A 19,874-nucleotide genomic window follows, 5' to 3' on the forward strand; every position below is an offset into this window, starting at 1 on the left:
TTTTTGTTCATTAAGCTCTGCCAAAGCTCTTGCCACTGAATACCAATCTCCAGCTGCGCCCTGGCCTCTTCTCCAACTTACAGAGTATGAGAAGCACTGTCACTCCCTGGATCCCCACTGTGCCAGGGACAAGCACATGGATCTAATCAGAAAGGGCCTGCTCTTGCGCTCCTCAAATCTTTTCTTCCCTTGGTATCTATTAATCCTTCCTATGTATCCTGGCTGACTTCATGGGAATCATTCCCAGACTTTTCTTCTCATGGGTGTGACAGTTGGTTTGGGAGGAGCTTGGAGAGACATGGAAAAATAATCCTGAAAACCACCATAGTCCCAAAAGGTAATTAGAGAGCTTCTAGTCCACAGTATCTCCAAATGCAGTCTCCAAATCACTTACGTCAATACTGACTAAAATACTTGTTTTAAATTTATATTCTTGGAAACACTACTAGAACTATTGAATCAGAATAGTTGTATGCTAACCAAAGGTATATTGTATATGTTCTTTAGATGATTCTGGCACACATATTGAACTATTGGAATCACTGTCTATCATGAGAAGCAGAGTAGGCCATTAGGAAACTGGGAAGAAAAAGTAACAGGGAAACTACTGAGTTAGACAATCCTAGTATTCATCATGGCAGTGGAGTGCTCTCAGCACTCAAACAAGTTGCAACCATTATGCATACCAGTAGCAATTGGTCATAACAAACAATTTCAGAGTACCTACCAGGTTCCAGACATTTTAAGTGCATAATCATTCTTACTGGTAATAAATACAATTTCAATAGCTCATTTAAACTTTTACCAGTTTTACCTCACTAAATTTTCCCAATAATCTTCTAAACAAGATACTATTATTATTCCCATTTCAGATGAGAAATTGAATCACAGAGGAAGATAATAAGTGGCTTTATTAATGCTTGATACCTAGTAATGAATCAAAACCTAGAAGTACGGTGTCTCCTTATAGTAAAAGAAGTTCCAGAAAGGGAAAAACAAAATTTAATTTGACTATGATACCTATTACTCAATGTGGAACAAGCACAAGACAGGAACTTATCTATGGTTGAACTGACCTGGCGCTCAGAATGTCCTTCAAAGCAGAGGCATGGATTGGGTCATCTAGGATAGGACAATAGAAATAACCAAAGCCCCTAGGCCTAATTGCCACCATAACCTACCTAAAAATTTCATACTCAAGTATTGTGGTTGTCAAAACTTTTGTCTAATCCTCGTTCCTTTCGGTTTTATTACCATATGACCACCCTTCAAATCTATTTTTGCTTTTCTTTTTCTTTTCTTTTCTTTTTTGAGACAGGGTTTCTTAGTGTGAAAAAATATGACTGTCTAGGATCTCACTTAATATATCAAGCTGGCCTTGAACTCATAGAGATCTGCCTGTTTCTGCATGTGTCACCACTTCCTGGACAAAGTTTTCTACATATATTGTTCTACATACTAAGTGGTTTCAATCATGGATCCATGTGTAAGATGTCTATCTGGCTCAACTAAGACATTTTCTCCATTTATCTATTTTGCTGGTTAGGTTTTCTCAACTTGACACAAACTAGAGACACTCAGGAAGAGGGAATCTCAACTGAGGGAATGCTTTCGTCAGATTTTCATGTAGTCAAGTCTGTGAAGATATTTTTAATTAATTTATTTATTAATTAATTTAGATATTTTATATCATGACCTCAGTTTCTTCTCCCTCCTTCTCTCCAAGTTCCTTTCCCTCCACTTTCTTCTATTCTGATTCCGCAATTCACTCTTCTTTCATTTCTATTCAGAAAAAATCAGTTCTCCCATGAATATCAACAAAACATATCACATCAAGTTGCAGTAAAATGAAGTACCTACCCATGTGATGATGAATGCTTAAAACACCACACTAGCTCAAAATTGAGTATAATAGAGGGTTATTTATTTACGGGTAGACTCAAAGTACATAATCCTTTGCACGAACGGGGAACAGGCACTGAATCAAACCACCAGACACATGCTTTACATGGGCATATATAGTATAAGAGGTCACGGCCAAATTTGTGGATAACTTTTTTTTAAATTTATTTATTTATAAAAAAATTTCCACCTCCTCCCATTTCCCTTCCATTCTCCCTCCTTCCCTCCTCCACCCTCTCCAGTCCTAAGAGAAGTCAGTGTGCCCTGCCCTGTGGGAAGTCCAAGGCCCTCCCCCCTCCATCCAGATCTAGGAAGGTGTACATCCAAACAGACTAGGCTCCCCAAAAGGCTACCACATGCAGTAGAATCAAAACCCAGTGCCCTTGTCATTGGCTTCTCAGTCAGCCCTCATTGTCAGCAACATTCAGAGAGTCCAGTGTGATCACATGCTCGTTCAGTCCCAGTCCAACTGGCCTTGGTGAGCTCCCATTAGATCAGTCACACCGTTTCAGTGTGTGGATGCACTTTCTCATGTTCTCCCTCCTTCTGCTCTTCGTCTAGACCTTGGGAGCTCAGTCTAGTGCTCCAGTGTGTTTTTTTGTCTCTATCTTCATCCATTGCCGGATGAAGGTTCTATGGTGATATGCAAGATATATGGGAGAAGGCCAGTTCAGGCACCCTCTCCTCTGCTGCCCAAGGACCTAGCTGGGAAAATTTCCTTCATCACCTGGGAACCCCTCTAGAGCCAATCCTCTAGCCAACCCTAAAATGGCTCCCTTAATTAAGATACCTTCTTCCATGCTCCCATATCTACTCTTCCTTCATCTCTCAATTCCTCCATTCTCCCAAGCTCTCTGCACTTCTCCCCTTCTTCCTTCTCTCTCTCTCTCTCCCCTTCTCCCACCCCACCACCTCCGTGCTCCCTACTTTTGTCAGGCGATCTTGTCTACTTGCAATATCCAGGATGATAAGTATATGTTTTTCTTTGTGTTCACCTTCTTATTTAGCTTCTCTAGGATCACAAATTATAGGCTCAATGTCCTTGGTTTATGGCTAGAATCCACTTATGAGTGAGTACATACCATATTCATCTTTTTGGGTCTGATAGAATTCCAGTAGCACAGACAATAAGAGCAACAATGAATAAATGAGACCTCCTCAAACTGAGAAGCTTCTGTAAAGCAAAGGACACTGTCATTAAGACGAAAAGGCAGACTACTGAATGGGAGAATATCTTCACCAACCCCGCCTCAGACAAAGGTCTGATCTCCAAAATGTATAAAGAACTCAAGAAACTAGGCATTAAGACTCCAATTAACCCAATTAAAAATGGGGTACTGAACTGAACAGAGAATTCTCAATAGAAGAAGTTCAAATGGCTAAAAGACACTTAAGGTCATGTTCAACCTCCTTAGTGATCAGGGAAATGCAAATCAAAACAACTCTGAGATACCATCTTACACCTTTCAGAATGGCTAAAATCAAAAACACCAATGAAAGCCTATGCTGGAGAGGATGTGGAGTAAGGGGAATACTCATCCATTGTTGGTGGGAATGCAAACTTATGCAACCACTTTGGAAACCAGTGTGGCAATTTCTCAGCAAACTGGGAGTCAACCTACCTCAGGATCCAGCAATTCCACTCTTGGGAATATATCCAAGTGATGCTCAATCATACTACAAAGGCATTTGCTCAACTATGTCCATAGCAGCACTATTTGTAATAGCCAGAACCTGGAAACAACCTAGGTGCCCCTCAATGAAAGAATGGGTAAAAAAGATGTGGCACACATACAAATTAGAGTTCTACTCAGCGGTAAAAAATCAATGACATCTTGAATTTTGCATGCAAGTGGTGGGTGGGTAACTTAAAGACTACTGGTGGTAGGAATTCCTACAGCACCTCCCCCTTTTGTTTAAATAAGATAATTCTAAGCCTAATACAAAATTATATACAATAAAAACAAATGTCAAGCATAAAAATTAAAATTACAATAAGCATAAAAATATCAAACAAGAAACATATGATAAATGTTTCAAAAATTATCCTGTCCTAAGTAGTTTAAGTCTTGTATTATGAATAACTTGGACAAGTCATGATGGGAAAGTAACTACAACTATCTAGTTTTCAACCCCATCAAATACCTGAGAAGGGAAATAATATCACTTGACTAAGCAAGAAGATTAATCAAGCAGCTTCCAAAATGTGCAACAAATGACAGAGACAATAGGCTACCTGGACAATGACTGACCCAAATTCTCATGTGCAACTTTGGAGAAACCAACTTTGGCTAAGGCCTAGAGTAACTGACAGAGCATTTTCAGAGGCAGGAAGTTTTTCAAAACTGTCTAACCCTGTCTTGGCAAGATTTGACAATCTTTTTCTTGTATCCTGCTTATGCTATCTAGACTTCGTACATTTTTTCAGTTCTTTGCCCAAAGGTCAGTTTTGCCAAGAAGAAAACAATCTCCAAGTGGAGTGTCTTCAGTGCTCAATAATCTGTTAGGAATAGATAGGTGCTGCCAGGAGCAATCATGTCTCATGTCTACATGAGTAGATTACAAGGTAGAAAGCTAACACCTTGGGTAAATCATCTCTGACAGCTACTGGTGATGTTAAATTCCATCCTTGTAACTTCTTTTCATGCTCATCAGTTCCAATTATTTCCTCTATCATTTCAAATCTTTTTACTACTATTTCTTGTAAAGCCTGAATCTCCTAGCTTGTATATATTTCTAGTGATTTCACTGAGTTGTCTAGCCTCTGTTCCTCATTCTATATGTGTTATTCAAAGTCTGAAGTTTTCCTTTAAAGATAACATCTCATCCTTGGACATCATTTGTATTTGTGCAGATGTAGAGAAATATTCTATCTGCTAACCTATCGTAACCTTTTAACAAATGTGGATTGTCAAATTTAACAGTATAAATTCTTTTAGATAATTTCTCAGTACCCTTTAACATGGATTCAATTTTGTCAGTCAAATTACTGTTACCCTTTTCAATAGTATTAATTTTTTCAGGTAACTTTTGATTTTTGATTATATTAATCCTGTCAGCTAGCTGTTCATTATTAGTCTGTAAAGACTGTATTATTTATAAAAATGTCTGATTCTTGGCTCTGTTATCAAGCCATTTTCTTAAGGATATAATATGAAGAAAAAAACTGAGTCGCAATATCCAATAAATGGATGTATCACAATAACCATATAAGCCTTGCAGAATACAATCCATAGTATTAGCAAAAAAGTTAACTAAAATCCTCTAAGGTAATATTGTCTGCCATTATATAACTTTCAGGTTTATTGATTTACTAATCAATAAAATATTTACCTAGTATGAGGTTCAGTAATTGTTTTAGTTGTAATAATCTTTACTGTCAAGCGGTGCAATTGGTGGTGACACAAATGGTCCTGAGCCACCTTGGTGCTGGTTAAATATGGAGAAATATGCTTTGCTTGACAAATTAAAAGCAATTAAATTAATTCTGTACATGGAGCAAGAAGCCCAGAACTCAGGAGCCGGGAGTATAAATTGGAAGCTGCACAAGTTGCCACAAGGCAAGGAAAGTTTCAGGGGGCGGGGGCTGTTCATGTGCTTAGGGTATTTCCAAGTGTCCACATACAGTCAGCTTAGCTCTGGTTTAAAAAAAAAAAAAAAAAGCTTAGTATAAAAGCAAGGCAAGTGGGCAGGGCAGGGATGGGAAACTTTCTGGGTTGTGGACTGGTTAGTCCTTTAAGCCCGTCCACCTGGTAGGTGTGGAGTTTGGATTTACGTGTGGCTCCAGATGATAATGGACGCTTAAAAGAAATCCCACAGAGTAGCTCAGTTAATAGAGCGTTATTTATTTAGGGCTAGACTCACTGATCACAATCTTCTGCATGAAAGGAGAACAGGAACCAAATCATGCCATCAGATGTGCACTTTATATCTGCATATACAGTATAAGAGGCCACACCCAAGTGGGTGGGGAACTTAAAGGCTACTGGCAGTAGGAATTCCTATAGCACCCATGTATTAAGACTGGGAAAGGAGACCCATCATGAAGAATACGATCCCAAAAGCCACTAAAGAGGATGTTTTCTTGATTAATGACTGATGTGAGAGGACCTATCCCACTTCTGGGCTGGTAGTCCTGAATGGTATAAGAAAGTAGGCTGAGCAAGGTATGGATGGAGAAAATCAATGAACCTGTTAAGGAGCATTACTTCCTCCCTGGACTCTGCTTTAGTTGCTGCCCCCAGGTTCCTGACTTGAGTTCTTATACTAACTTCCCTTTATGCTAGACTGTAAATTACTATGGTGAAGCAAATCCTTTCATTTATCAGCTACTTTGGGTCAGTGTCACAGCAACATAAATAAAATAAGGATACCTAGAATCTTTCTGGTTTTGTAACATTTTCCCTTCTTATGTAGATAAAGCTAGTATGACAAACTAATAAAACAGAACCTATTGTAGCTAATAAAGACATAATATATTAACCTCTTAGTGTGTGGAAAGAGCAATTAATGGTGGGAATTTTGAATTTTGTTATAAATATTAACACAATTTTATTCCTATAATGAGGTGCAAGGCAATATGCATAGCAAAAACTGAATTATGAAAGTATTGTCATCCAACTTAACACACAAAGTGAAAGGTTGTTCCATCTGTGACAAATGATTTTACAGTGCTTCAGAAAACTTAAAACATCTAAGGTTTCTCAGAATTTGATGCTATGGCAATGCTAGGTATAAAAGATTGCTAATTTATTTAAAGTTTGTTCACGTTCCTTAAAGGAGTCCCAAGATTTCAGTGCCTTAGAAGTAATAAATTTCACACTTTAAATTATTTAATAATTTACTCACATGAGAAACCAACAAAAAGGCCATAGTGCAGTTTGTGTCAGATAATAGTGATTGAACTTCAGTTATATACAGAGTAGTTCATCAATAAAGATAGACAATAGAAAGAATAGAAAGATCAGATACAAACAAGTTCTTCTTTTACAAAAGATGAAAAACTGACAAATATTTTAATAGTATGCACTTATAATCATTTTAAGTCCTGAAAGTCTAAAGGTATATTATTTTCCTGGATATCTAATTCCTGTGGTCTGTATTTTTTTTTTCACATACATAGTTTATATACAGGTCCATCAATTTTGTTGATCTTCCATACAGTCACTTCTTATCTTATTTATTTCTTCAAAAATTTTCTATTTCACTAATGTCTACATTAATTTTCATTTTCTTTGCTTGTGATCAATTTTGTGTGCTTTTCTTTTATATAGATTTTGGAAAGCATCTTAAAATGGAAATTCAAATATTCTTTTTTTACAATTCAGGAATTTATAGCCACAAATTTCTCTTCACATACATCAACGACACTCCATTTTGTTTGCGCTCAGTTGAAAATTTTAATTTTTCTTAATATTTTATAAGATACCATATAAATGTTATTGTTTATTATATTATCTTATTTTTCCTAGACTTTTTATATTTTAGTATTTTGGTATTATGATCAATCAAACATTCAATAATGAACTGAAAATGTGATTACATCAAAGTAAAAGCTCCTGAGATTTTTTTTTGGTGTTGTTTTTTTATGCTGAAGATTGGACTTAGACTCTTATACACTTTCTGTTACTGAACTATAGGCCTAAAACAAACTAAAAATATCTCTAAGGGAAATGAAAGATAAAAAGATTGAAGGCACAAACTGCAAAATTGGAGAAAATGTTTGTGACCTATATAAAATGAGGGATTAATACCTAAATTATTTAAAGAACTTAAGTAATTCAAAAGCAGAAAGCAAATAGGAGTTCAAAGCTAGTAAACTAGGAAAAAGTCATGAAGAAATATTGTTCAGATAATATTTATATATGACAAAACATTGTTTGACGAAGGTCTCATCCTTACAGATTGTCATGGTTTGATTTAAAATATCCTTCCAGACATATGTGTTTGAACATTGGGTACTTACTTTATGGCACTGTTTTAAACTTTTGTGGTGCCATTGGAAGAAATGAATCTCATGGATTTTGAAGTTCATAGCATGTGACTTCTTCTAGGTCCACTGAAATCTGAGCAAACAATTGCTATATATCCATACTACCAAAGGTCCATCAAACAACATGCATTTCAAATTACAAACCAAAATAAAATTCCTCCCATAAGTTGTCATTTGACAGTTGCTTTATAGCACCATTGTGGAAAGAATCTAATACACAAGTTATCAGGGAAACAGTAATTAGAAGCATAATGGGATATCACACCACACACCATAATTTTTGAATGATTATTGTGAAGTAAGCAAACAAGAAAGAAAGATTTTTTTCATTGATTTAATGAATAGAAATTACATTGTGCTCATTCACAGCTTTGGTTCTAAATTTTCTTTCTCCTCTTCTGAAATGACCCCTGATCCTTGGAAGGGAGGGATGTAATATTGATGCCCCATTAGGACTAAGCATTCCATCATCTCTTATTATCTATGCCTTCACCAACTGTTAGTCTCTATGTTAATCATTAGCTACTGCTCTAAGAAGTCCCTCTGAGGAAAGTTGAAAAATGCACTAACTTGAAAATAATGATAAATCATTAGGGTTCAATTTAACACTATTATTATATATCATATTAATTGTAATAAACTTTCTCCTAGAGTCTAGAACCTATCTACAGACCTTGATAATGATGCTAAGTATGATTTTTAACTGGTGGAATGGGTCCTAAATCCAATTTGAAAGTGCTTGTTAATTCTCATTATATTTGGGTCACTATTGAACCATTGGTCCTGCCTTCCAAGGTTGATACTTAATGTAGCTTTCAGAATTCACAGCTGGAAAAGACTGGTGATTCTTTATACCCCATATAACACCTCTCAGCATTATAAAAGTTACTCAGTAGGAATGAAGCTTCCAGAGTACAAACTTGATTTTCTCCATGTCTTATGACTCAAGCATGTGGTGTCTTCAGCAAGTTCTAGCAGTTAAGACATGAGCTTACAGTACTTGTGATGGCAAAAAGAAGATAGGTTTCTAGAGTCTTTAATGGAGTTGAAGAATAGTTATAATTTTTCTCCAGTTATGATAAAAGATAAAGTTAGTATAAATATTGTAATTGTAATTCTTGCTTGATGCCTGTCTCGTTATATGTAATTTTACTCTGTTAAAGTTAAAACCTTCCTTTTTATTTAAACAGAAAATGGGAAATAGTGTGGGAAGTTCTTATGTATATGTTTTGGTTTTATTGATTAATGAAGAAAGCTGTTTCAGGCAGTGGCTTAGCAGAATAGTGTTAGGCAGGAAAATAAACTGAATGCTGAGAGAAAGAAGGCAGAGTCAGTGAGATGTCATGTAGCTGCCAGTGGAGGAGACAGATTCTGAAACTTTGCCAGTAGGGTGCACAGATTGATGGAGATGGGTTAGTATAGGATATAAGAGGTTCCTAGAAATACACTTAAGCTATTGGCCAAACAGTATTGCAAATAATAGTTTCTGTGTGATTATTTTGCGTCTAGCAGCCAGGACAACATGAGCAGCCTTCTGCCAACACAATTCTTTCTTTTTTTAAAATATTTTTCTTTTTTTAATTAGGAGTTTTTAATATGTTCCTTTTCCAGTTTACATAGCTATCCCTTTCCCACTCCCTCCCCTTCTTCCATTCCACCCTTCTCTCCACCCCACCCTCCATCCACTTCTCAGAAAGGGTAAGGCTTTCCATAAGGGATCAATGAAGTCTGACACTCCAATATGAGGAAAGATCAAAGCCCTCCCCCATATAATATCTAGGCTGAGCAAGGTATCCCTTCAAAGACAATGTGTTTTTAGATGCCAGTTCAAGCACTAGGGATAAATCCTGGTCCCACTGCCAGTGGCCCCACAAACTGAGCAACACTCACAACTGTCCCCCACATTCAGTGGGTCTAGATAGGTCCCATTCAAGGTTCCCCTGTTATCTGTCCAGAGTCAGTGAGCTCTCACTAGCTCAGGTCAGCTGTTTCTGTGGGCATCACCATCATGACCTTAACCCCTTTGTTCATATTATCACTTCTCCCTCTCTTTGACTGGTCTCTGGTAGCTCAGCCCAGCTCTTCGCTGTAGATCTCTGTATCTACTTCCACAAGTAGCTAGTTGAAAATTCTATGAAGACAATTAAGGTAGTCATTAATCAAATTACAGGGGAAGGCCAGTTTATGCATCCTCTCCACTGTTGCTTAGAGTCTTAGCTGGGTTCATCCTTCTGGATTCCTGGGAATTTCCCTACTGTTATTTTTTCACTAGTTTTTAATGGCTCCCTCAATCAAGATAGCATTTTCCTTTTTCTCCCCCACTTTCCTTCCTCCTTCTTGAGCATCCCATTCCCTCATGCATTTTATAGATGTTGAAAGAACAATATTAAACTCCATATGGAATGTCAAAATTCTAAGATAGCTAAAACAATTCTGTTCAATAGAAGAACTTCCTGAGGTATCACCATTGCCGATTTCAAGCTCTACTATGAATAATAGCAATACAAACCACGTGGCATTAAAAGAAAAACAGAGAAGTTGTTCAATGGAATTAAATTGAAGACACAGAAGTAAATCCACTCACCTATGGACACTTGACTTTTGACAAAGAAGCCAAAATTATACAATGGAAAACAGAAAGTATCTTCAACAAATGGTGCTGGCCTTCTTGGACATCTGCATGTAGAAGAATGCAAATAGATCCATATCTATTACTTTGAAGAAAACTCAAGTCCAAATAGATCATAGACATCAACATAAAACCAGAAACACTGAGCCTAGAAGAGAAAATGGGAAATAACTTAGAGTATATTGGCACAATAGACAACTTCTTCAACAGAATACCAAGAGTGCAGCAACTAAGATTTTCAATAAATGCAAACTTAGCAGCTGGAAAAGATGGCTCAGCAGTTAGGAGGAGCATGTCTATACTGCCAAAGAACCACAATTGTTTCTTAGCACTCACCTGACAGCTCACAACCATCTGGAACTCTAGCTCTAGGGGAATTGACATCCTCACACAGACATGCATGCAGGCAAAACCTGAATGCACATAAACTAAAAGTAAATAAATCATTAAAAAAATCTAAAATGGAACCTCATGGAACCGAAAAGTTTCTGTAAGGCCAAAGACACCACCATTAGGACAAAAAAATAGCCTACAGAATGGGAAAAGATTTTCATCAACTCTACATATGACAGAGGGCTGATATCAAAATATGTAAAAAAATCAATAAACTAGACATCGACAAACCAAAAATCCAATTAAAAGTGGGGCACAAATCTAAATAGAGAAAAATTTCCTCAGCAGAAGAAATTTAAATGGCTGAGAAATAAAGAAATATTCAACATTCTTACCCATTAGGAAAATGCAAATCAAAATGACTTTGAGATTATATCTTATACCTTATAGAATGGTTAAGATCAATAACATAAGTGACAGTCATGCTGGTCAGGATGTAGATGAAGGGGAACACTCTTCCACTGCCGGTGGGAATGGAAACTTGTATAATCACTTAAGGAAACCACTACAGTGGTTATTCAGAATGTTGGGAATTTATCCACCTTCAAGACTGAGCTATATCTCTCCTTGTCATATATCCAAATGATGTTCTATCTTATGTATCACAAGGACATTTGCTCAGCCATGTTCATAGCAGCTTTATTCATAATACCCAGAAATTGGAACCAAACTAGATGTCCCTCAGCTGAAGAATGGATAAAGAAAATGTGATGCATTTGCATAATACAGTAATAGTCAATTGTTAAAAAATAATGACGTCATTAAATTTGTGGGCAAATGGATAGAAATAGAAAAAAAATATATCCTGAGTGAGTGAGGTCAGAAAGACATACATGGTATATACTCACTTATAGGTAAATATTATCTGTAAAATAAAAGATCGTTATGTTAACATCCACAGACCTTGAAAGATAAAGTAACAAAGGACAGACACAAGGATCTCCCTGGGAAGGAAAAGTACAATAGACTTTGCTAGTGGACTGGAGGATGGTTGGGTTGAGAACAGGAGGGATAAATTTGGGGAGAACACTGGGGAAAATGACTGGAATTTCAGCGCATTCTGGGGGTGAGGTGGAAACCTAGTGCAATGGAAACTCCATGGAATCTATGAGAGTGACCCTAGCAAAGACTCTTAATAATAAGGGACACAGAGCCTGAACCATGCATCTTCTGTAATAAGGATAGTACTCAAGTGGAGGAATTGGGGTACTAATCCAGTCACAAAATCTTTGACCTACAGTTTGTCCTACCTATAGTGTTTTCTGGACAAAAAAACCTAGCAGAAGCCTTATCAAAGACACCAGAGAGACTTCATACAACAACCAAATAGGAGCAGATGCAGAGTTCCACAGCAAACATTAGGAGGATCTTAGGGAAGTATGGGAAGAAGGATAGGAGGAACCAGAGTGGCCAGGGACATGAAGAGAACTTGACCCACAGAATCAATTGACCAGTACTCATGAAGGCTCAAGAGATTAGTGAGTATGTAGTGGCCTGATCAAAGTCCTCTGCATATATATTATGGATAAATAGCTTGGTCTTCTTATGGGGTTCATAATAGTGGAAGATGGGGCACTGACTGGCTCTTTTGCCTACTTACAGGATCCTTTTCCTCTTACTGAGGTGCCTTGCTTTTATGGTATGTACCTGGTCATGTAGCATATTATGCAATATTTGATTGATGTCCTTTTGAGGCCTTGCTCTTTTCTGAGGGGAGATGGGGGGGCATGGATCTGGGGGATAGAAGAGATGAGTGGAAGAGATTGGGGGAGGTGAGGTAGGGGAAACCGCAGTTGGGATTTAATGTATGAGAAAGTAATAATAGTAATAAATGTATCACTCTGGTGTCAGTATTTATCTTAGAGTTTTTATTGCTGTAAAGAGGCATGACAATCATAGCAACATTTATAAACAAAAAATTTGAGTGTGGGCTGTCTTACAATTCAGAGGTTTAGTTCACTATCATCAACACTTTGTACTGAACATTAATTTGACTTAAATAAGGTAAGACAAGGAGACATTATAGAAATAGGTAGTGCTCTGACAAAGTTAAGGGAGAGAAATATTTTAAAGTGGTTTGATGTGGTTGTGTGTTAACTAGTTTCCTATATTTGTTACTAAATATCCAAGATAAATAAGCTTAAAGGATAAAATGTTTATTTAACCCAGTTTCCAAAACCTCAGCTCTTGTTCACTTTTTACTTATTTGCCTGCCTATAATGAAACTAAGCATCATATTGGGGAATTCATAGTGACGTGAATCTATTCAATTCATGCAATACAGGAAGCAAAAATAATTCTATCTTAAAGCATTTTTCTTAGAACTTGTTAATAAATTCCATACATCTTTCAACTCACTTATAAAGACATATCCCTCATGAGCTAAAAAACTCCCTAAAATCCTGTCTTTAAAACACTTTTGCTTTAGACACATGAGACATTTAACATCCAAACTACAATGAGTTACATAGGAATATGTAATATGTTTAAGTATCTTAAGACACATACAATATTAGAATCTATTTCAAATGTACAAATTAAAAAAGAATCTCCCACTATTCAAAAGCAAAATGACGAAGGATGCAAAGGTACCAACTGTTTTTAGTTGAACTGATGATCAGCATAAAATCATCTAAAAATTTGACAAAAATATGTTCTTCACAGCTGTATACTGGCACATAAAGATGAAATTGGTGGTATAAGACTTTTGAACTTTGGAATGTCATATATGAGACCACTGTGAAGAAAATTGATTCCTGTCACATTATGATATGTATAATCTTTATGAAAATAATGTCAAATCCCTACTAATAAAAGTAAAATTCCCATGATTCAGTGGTACCACTGTGGGGTATTAAAAGAAAATTAAATATGTATTTTGAACAAGATACCTGCAGTTCCATGCTATAGCACCATTATTTACAATAGCTGACATGTGTCATAAACTTAAATGTACAAAACAGATGAGTTAATAGAAAATATCCTAATCTGATATAACACTGGAACAAATGGAAGCAATGTCATTTGCAGTCACATGAAGGAGCTTCTAGGATATAACATATTTCTGTTACTTGAGGGACCATGGAATTAATCCTAAATGCACTGAAGGTGAGTCTAAAAATTTGTGACAGAATATATGTGGCATTTAACCTTTTACTCTCTTAGATGTCTACTTTTGGAAACTGAATAAATATGCAGACTGCATTGTAATACCTCCGTACTCATGCTAATTTTTGTAACTCACCCTTCCACTTTAATTTCTGTCTGTTTCTTTATCCATGTCTGTCTCTCTGTATGTGTGTGTATATGTCCATGTGTACACATATATGTAAGTCTAGTGAAGGTAACCATAGCTGCTGTATGTTCATGATTTGTAAGGACCTTGTCATAAAAAAAAAAAAAAAACAGCATTCAATAGCTTCTTCTCCATCCTCTGATTCTATATCCTTCTGTAATTTTCTTTTCTTGGACCTTGAAGTGGGTGAAGGAAGGTGAAGGCATATTGCCACTCTGTTGTAATAGGAGCAGCTGGCTGTGTCCCGCCACCCAGCTAGCTTTACCCGAAATAATTACATGGAAACTGTATTATTTTAAACACTGCCTAGCCCATTAGTTCCAGCCTCTTATTGGCTAGCTCTTACATATTGACCTAACCCATTTCTAATAATCTGTGTAGCCCATGAGCTGGTTTACCAGGAAAAATCTTAACCTGCGGCTGTCCTGAGTGGGAGAATCATGGTGATGACTCACTCGGCTTCTTTCTCCCAACATTCTGTTCTGTTTACTCCACCCACCTAAGGGTTGGCCTATCAAATGGGCCTAGGCAGTTTCTTTATTAATTAACCAATGAAAGCAACAGATTAGAAAGAAATCACTCCCACATCAGGTGAAATAGATGCAACATTTAAGGTTGAGTCCTCAGTAGTCACTTACCCTCTCCCTCTGACCAGTTATGAGTTTCTGCATTCATTATTTTCCACTTCAAGAAAAAGCTTCCCTGACCTAATATGAGAGTGGCACAGGCATGTAGAGCTCAACCTACAAGTTCATTTAGTACATTCTCCCCCATGTCTCATGTCCTCCCTCCCTAGAAAATGTGGTTATCCCCATATTTGTCAGATATCCATTGCATTAGTGGGCATGCCTTGCTTAGCTGGTCAGAACTGTAGCATACTGAATTCAGAACTGGTTAAAACCATTGGTTTCCTTTCTCTCCTAACAGCCTATGTAGGACCTTTAAACACAATGAAAGCTATGCAGCAGTGAGGAACTTTCTAGGGCATTTACAGATTGATTTTTCTGGGTCCTGCAACCAAAATCTGTGGTGTCTTCAGAAATACAGTTTACCATCTAGTTGTTGTGAATAGCTACAAGCAGGGACAATAGTGTATATTGTTTTGGAAGCCTCTGAGACCTTTCCAGTTAAAAACTCAAATGAAGTTATAACATATCTGACACTGAGATTTTCATTTAGAAATGTATGACTTCTGAAGAAAATATTATAAACTCATGCAGATTACTTGCATTTGCAATTCTTGTTTTCCAAGTTATATATTTAGTAAGTCTATAAAGTAGTAGGTTTACATATGAGTTTTCCATTCAAGCTTATCTTTGGCACACCTTCTCACTTTTTCACCTTTTTCCTAGGTGTTCTGATACGATTCACTTACCCAGATCATACAAACCATAGTTAATGGCACAGTTAAATTTTACAAGGATATTAGTTTACTTATGAATCTCTATAATCCACCAGTGATCATTTGTTATTATATATCTATACTGTGAAGATCCATAATTCATCTTTTAAAATAAAAATTAACATATTTTTCTATATCTTTATTGCTTTGTAAAATGTCTAATACATATAATTAATAATCAATGACTAATTATTCAAAGCATCCAAAATATTCACTCCTGAATAAACTTACAAACCTGTCATTTTGTAACTTATGTCATCAGTTTTAGCTGAAGAAAAGTTGCTGAGGTGTTGATTATACCAGGAAGTTAGGTCTAAAAGTAAGCAAAACTACATAAGGCAAAATGTTACTATTGTACCATTGATATAGTAATAATAATGATGATAATAATAATAATAATGACGATGTTGATAATTAGTAAATATATGTGCATAATTTGGCTGAATTATCTATTTATCAGGACCATTACCTAAACACATGTATCCTAAATTCAAATTGTTAAATTTTAATCTTAACTTCATCACTTACAATCACTATAATCAATCCCTCCGAGCCTCAGCTTTCTTGTCTCTGAAACATGGAGATTTAAGATTCTTTTCNGATGCCCACTACAACAACAAACAAATAAAACATGTTCTGGAAAGTTAGCTATTATTTATTATTAATGAGAAAAATATATAGCCCTTATGCTATGTTTTTCATAAGCAATATGTATCTTTCTGGATACATATTTTCTAAGTTAAAATTTTAACATGCTGACATTGCATATAAAGCTGACACCCTTGGCCCACCCACTCAAAATAAAACATGTGCTTCTAATATTTTTCCTTCAATTGTAGCAATAGATTTGCAGGGACTTATCCTCATTGACTGATCTTGTCTTTTAAATAAGGTCTCCTTTTGACAGAAAGCAACTCAGTATGGATACAACCTATATTACCTTTCAAATACTTGACTCCGTGAGTAAAATATTCCTGGATTATCCTGACAAGTCATGGTTACAAATGAAAGAAATCACACCCAGTCCAATTGATTTATCCCTTCTGTTTTCAGATCCATTCCTTAAAAGAAAGATTCTTTTAAATCTTGACATTCATTGATGATAGTTTTTCAATAATGAAATACCTGTGTTACAATGAGAAAGAAAAAATTTATAGTTGACCAGAAATCCTATGTATGGAAAAGGTAAATATTCATTGTAATTTTAATAGCACACACAAACTCACACACACACACACACATATACACATATATATGCATATATAGAGAGAAAGTTAATATCAATGACATATATCATTACTTTCATTAACTCTATAAAATTATAAATAAAAAATATAGCAAAATAAAAGTGTCAGAGGTTTTATTTGCATTGTAGAAAAATTTTAGGCAAAAAAATAAATAATTGCCTATTGACAATTTCACAGGAAAACTCTATACCGCTGCTTTGAACAATCTAAATCTGATTAATATGCCTGAAAGAAAATTAAGTTCATTAAACATAATAGTTCATGGGTCTAATTAAGAATAAATAGAGTAAATATAAACATTAAATGGTTGCCTTTATTTATTGAAAATAGTGATTATTATTTTTATTTATTTTCCCTTGATAACCACAAAAGTACTTTCCTAGTGTTTTACCAGGCCTCATCTTACTGGGCCTTAATTCATAAACAGATTACATCTGTATTTTCATGGTTATATAGTTATAAAAAAGCCATTTCCCAACAAGCATGTTTACTATGTAACCCAGGCTGCCCTCAAGCTCACGACAATTTGTTTGCTTCAGTCTCATAATTTTTTATATTACTGGACTGAGCCAATGGAGTGAGGCAACTTACTGGCTTGTTCATCATGGTAAGCTCAGCCTGCTTTCTTATAAACCCCAGGACCACAAGCCTAGAGATGGTACCAATAACCATGGGCTGTGCCCTCCCACATCAATCATTAATTAAGAAAACTCCTAACAGTTTGAAAGTAAAGAGGCATTTTTTTTTCAATTGAGGTTTCCTCCTCTTAGATGACTCTGGCTAGTGCAAAGCTGACCAAAAAAATTATTTATTAAAGTTACAACTAGCTAAAAGATATGCAGTAAGTATTTGGGCAAAATACCACAGTCTTATTTGGATCAAGTCCTGCACTTTTCAAAATGGGCAACAGATAAAGCCTTTCAACACTTTTAAATCCAGCTGCCTTCTTTCATCCCACTGACCAAAATAGCCCAAGTAGTGAGTCTTGCCTACTTTATTCCCAGGAAAAACAATTTTGAAGAAACAAACCAGGGCACTGTTTCCTGTAAGACAATTAACATTCTTCCAAATCAGACAGGTTATTATTTATATGAGTGTTAATTTAAGAACAATTAAGGTTAAGCAACTTTAAATGCAGGGGCCATAAAGTAGCAAGAAAATGGTCAATAAATAGCTGCATATGTTTTGCTGCAAATCAAATAAAGGTAATTGAATAGCAGAAGAAAAATAAAAAATAAAAATCCAGGTTAAAGAGATATTATATGACAATAAAGAAACTGCTTTGGACTTATAGTAAGGCAAAACTTAGCTAGGCAGGGAAAACTAAACCTAATGCTGGGAGGAAGAAGGCAGAGTCAGAGAGAAGCCAAATAGCCCTGCAGAAGACAGACACTGGAAACTTTAACTGGTAATCCATAGCTATGTGATGATACACAGATTACTAGAAATGGATTAAATTAATATATAAGTGTTAGCCAATAAGAAGCTAGAGCTAATAGGCCAAGCAGTGTTTTAAATAATATTGTTACTGTGTGATTATTTCGGGGCTGAGCATCCAAAATAAGTGGCCTCTCCCCAAAAAACTTTGACCATTTAAGATATAAACAAATATTTCCCCAGCTACCTTAATTGCTACAAGGCCATAAGCATAGTTTAGGAATGAACTTTTTAAAACTTTCTAATTTTCTGCTAAGAAAACTGGAAATAGGAGTAGATGTAGGTTGTTTATTTCATCAATAGAAGTTAATTTACCTCCGCTAATAAGTACTTCAGTAGCAGGTTACATTATTTGTTTCTGTAATTACCCCATTTATTTTAGTAAGCCGAACATGAACAATATTAAATCTATATGACAGGAAACTTTTGATATGTTCCTATATTTTATGTACAAATAATTGGATATTCATGCTACATAAAAATTTTCTTGATAGGACTCCCTTCCCTCTTTGACCACATACCATCTCCCAGCCCAGCCTGTTCGAGCTCTAGGACCAAATCCGAATCGGCAGGGCAAACGGGAGGGTGATAGCTCCATTGTCCCCACTAGCCTGCCTGCACCGAGCTAGGTAGGTCCTTTGTTCACGAACCACCCAAGCAGCAAGGAGATCCGAACCTGGCACCAGGAGAGTCATCAGGCTTGCATCCACAACCGACCCAGAGCAGTCCTAAGGAGCTCCATCTGGACGGTAGTCCATGTTTGGGTGCTGAGGAGTTCCAGCTCAACGGGACGGTCCCTGCTTCTACACTGAAAAGATACACCCAGAGACTCATTCACAGCAAAGACTGGACCAAGACACCATGCCTCTCCTGGCTCCATTTGAAGGAGGAGAATGGGAAGGCACCAATGCAAGACTTCCTCCAACAACCTGAAAGGCAACATGACTTCACCAGAATCAAGGGATCCCGAAATAAGAAGAATTGTACACCCTACTCCAGAAGAATTAGAAGAAATCGACTCAAAAGTGAATTATATGAAAATAATAGAAGACCTTAAGCAGGAGGTGAAAAACTGCCATAAACAATTAGAGATTACAAACAAAAAGGTAGAGGAAATGAATAAATCGCTTAAAGATACCCAAGAAAATCAAGAGAAACATGAAAAAGCAATCAGACAGGTACGGGAAGCAGTTCAAGACTTGAAGAATGAAATGGAAGTAATGAAGAAAACACAAACCGAGGGAAGATTGGAGATGGAAAATCTGGGTAAACGAACAGGAACTACAGAGACAAGTACTACCAACAGAATACAAGAGATAGAAGAAAGAATATCAGATACTGAAGATACCATAGAGAAAATAAACACACTGATCAAAGAAAACAGCAAAACCAACAAATTCTCATCACAAAACATTCAGGAAATATGGGACACAATAAAAAGACCAAACCTAAGAATAATTGGAGTAGAAGAAGGAGAAGAGGTGCAACTCAACGGCCCAGAAAATATATTTAATAAAATTATAGAAGAAAACTTTCCCAACCTAAAGAAAGATGTACCTATGAAGGTTCAAGAAGCA

The 19,874-nt window shown here is 36.2% G+C and overlaps 1 long non-coding RNA gene across 2 annotated transcripts in view; it reads right to left on the reverse strand.

Moving 5' to 3' along the window:
• Positions 1-17,642, reverse strand: part of LOC126491751 (uncharacterized) — a 34,177-nt gene extending 16,535 nt beyond the window's left edge. For both annotated transcript variants that reach the window (XR_007589443.1, XR_007589444.1), the window contains exons 1-2: positions 16,554-17,642; positions 10,479-10,671 (exon numbers count right to left, since the gene is read on the reverse strand). This is a non-coding gene — a long non-coding RNA (uncharacterized lncRNA). The remainder of the gene's footprint in view (positions 1-10,478; positions 10,672-16,553) is intronic.
• Between the last annotated feature and the right edge of the window lie 2,232 nt (positions 17,643-19,874).

Source organism: Alexandromys fortis, unplaced genomic scaffold, assembly GCF_014885135.2.
Source record: "Alexandromys fortis isolate MF-2015 unplaced genomic scaffold, M_Fortis_MF-2015_v1.1 scaffold_188, whole genome shotgun sequence".
NCBI lineage: Eukaryota > Metazoa > Chordata > Mammalia > Rodentia > Cricetidae > Alexandromys > Alexandromys fortis.